The sequence below is a fragment of the Lactuca serriola genome, chromosome 4, assembly GCF_051521515.1.
Source record: "Lactuca serriola cultivar US96UC23 chromosome 4, Lser_US96UC23_V15, whole genome shotgun sequence".
Taxonomy (NCBI): Eukaryota; Viridiplantae; Streptophyta; class Magnoliopsida; order Asterales; family Asteraceae; genus Lactuca; species Lactuca serriola.
In genome coordinates, this window is record NC_136411.1 from 173,715,843 (window position 1) to 173,718,766 (window position 2,924).

Sequence of the window (2,924 nt, forward strand, 5' to 3'; positions counted from 1 at the left end):
AACTTCATGATTCTAGGTCCTAAATAACATTGAGAGGGGCAACTCTAAGCTCCAAAAACGACATGAACTCAAGGGACTTCATCAATGGGACCAAAAAGAGTCCATAAACTCAACCCAAAAAAGATCTCTGAAAATAAACACCAAGTTTGAGACTTTATACCTCAAATGAGAGCCAAAGGTTGATGAGGTTCAGGATATATAAGGTCTAATTTCTTCAATGAATCTACAAGACTGAGCACCTTCTTCAAAATCACCAAAACATTCTTCTAATGGTCTTCTAAGCTCCAAGAACACATAAAAAGGATCAGGGTTTTGTGAAAGTTGTCCAAGGGTGAGAGGGAGGCTGATCTTTGAGGCATTATGTTTGTTATATAGTGTCCATCCCTAAAATTAGGGTTTTTCATTCTGAACCTCGTACGCCCCACGTACGAGACCGCACACCCCAACTCAAACCTTGCACCTACGTTGCTCGTTCTTCCTAGCTACACCTCGCATAGACCTTTTCTCCTCGGTACAACTTGCATATCACTCGGTACGCCTTGCGTACTAGGGTTTTCTCCCAAACCCTAACTCTTCCGAATGTCATAGCTCACTCGATACAGCTCCGATCTCAGCCCTCCATATATCCATACAAAGCCATAGAGACGCTCAACACCATTATCAATTCATACTTTCCATCAGATATCCTGAATCTAAAATCAATTTCTCATCAAGCCCGATTTACAAATTATTGAAATAATCTTTTTGATCCAAGTCACAACTGAATACCTAAACCTTGTTCACCATTTCGAAATGAAAACGTCTTGAAAACAGGATGTCATACTAGGCCTAGACCGGACTAAGTTGACATGTTCAATTTGCAGTCTTAATATTACCCATCATAAATTAGGTATCGGGAAACATAATCTTGGACCTTGCACTATGATATCGATTTGTATCCATGTCTCATGTTCATACGATATATTATAAAACAAAGTAATAGTTTATTACTTATCTAAGGGCCAACCTTTAATCATATTAATTTTTTTTTATTTAAGCAAAGTTAATAATAATCCTTAAATAAAGAAGAAAGTTTGATCATATTAGAGTTTTTTTATTTAAGCAAAATTAATAATAATCCTTAGAGTTTGACAATGGCTTTGGAAAACATACTTTACTTGTTATTCAAAGTCTATATTAGCAATTTTAGTTGATGACTTGTGTAAGAGGGAGACTATTGGAATAGGTGTCTGTGACACCCGCTAAAACTCAAGTCAGCACTCATCTAGAACCTTGTTATTTCCTTGTGTGCACTTAACTTGGCTCTAGTGTACAAGTTGAACTAGGTTCGCAACTTAATAGATCACTCGGAACAATTAGTGTACCTTAGCTTGTATTGAACGATCACATTGATATGTGAATGAACCAACTGCGTGGTAAAGTGCCAAAGTTGAACCTTAAGTCTAAACACAAAACTATGTTTTGTAGACCACAACCCTAAAATTTCCATATTGGAACAATCTCATGCTTAACAAGGTTAAGTATTCTAAGCTAATATGAACAAAATTAAATCATAATATGAACCAACTATTAAGTTGATAACAAATTCAAATAATTCAAAATTCCAAATGTGAACCAAAAGTAAAATCCAAGGATTTCAAAATCCTACAACAACATATTATGAACCCTTGTTACAATTGTTGAAATATGAGACATATATTTTTATAAAAATTAAATCATAGGTTATCATTTTTCTAAATTATTTCTAGAAATATAAGTTTACAACTTATTTCCAAATGTAAATATTTCAATAAAACCTAATAAATAAAACCCTAGGAAATTATGATAATATTTGAGTTTTTATAAAATTTAAAGCCTAGATTTATAAAAATTCAAGGGAGGCTTTAATTATTTTATCAAATATCAAGACAAATACCCTAACTCTCTTCAAAACTTGGCCATTAGGCATTTCCCTCTTCCCCATGCCTTAAAACCCATTATTACAACTCATATGGACCATTTCTACACTCTAACTCTCTTTCACTCTTCAAGAGACCTTTCCTATCCCTAAACCCTCTCCTACACCTTAGAAAATACTCCATTCTCTGCCTAAATTTTAGATTTTTGAAGTTCTTGAAGCGTTCTTGCTTCACTCAAGATCGAAACCAAGGTAAACAACACAACCCTTTCTCATAGTTTTAAGATTTTACTTCGGTGTTGTTTGTTGTTCTTAAAAAACATATTCAAAACTCTTATTACTGCACGGTGCAGCACACGTGCAACACTTTTTTTCCCGCATCAGTTTGTTTTTCGGAAGTCTTCGGGGCATTAAACCTCTTTTGTTTGCTTCTTGGGGACGCACTTGTTGTACCTATTCCCACCTCTTCAAACCTAAACCTAAAAGAATCCAACCCCAAAAAACAATCGGCCGCTTTTTTTTATTCAAAAAATCGAACAACGACGGGTGTTGTTAAACACACCCATTATCCATGAAGTATATTTAATATTACATTTATGGTCCTTTACTTATATAATATATTCTATTTTCATCCCTTTAACATTTAATACATTAAATTTATATCCCACTAATACACTCGTTACCTGCAAGAACAATAAAACCATCAAATATAACTAATATTACATTACTTATATATATATATATATATATATATATATATATATATATATATATATATATATATATATTATTAACTGTTTTCTCCCATTTGATTTACTTAAGTCAATTCATTTTAATGTTGTTTTTTTAAATAAGTGTTTATAATTTCATTTTTCATTTTCTTTTTAAAAAAAGTGTCAATTATTTTTTTTAATGATGAAATAAAAAATAAAATGGAAAAACAGATTGTAACAAAAACATATAACATATTATATTTTATTAGTTTTATTTTTGAACAAATTTATCTTGTGTAATTTTGAAAAAAAAT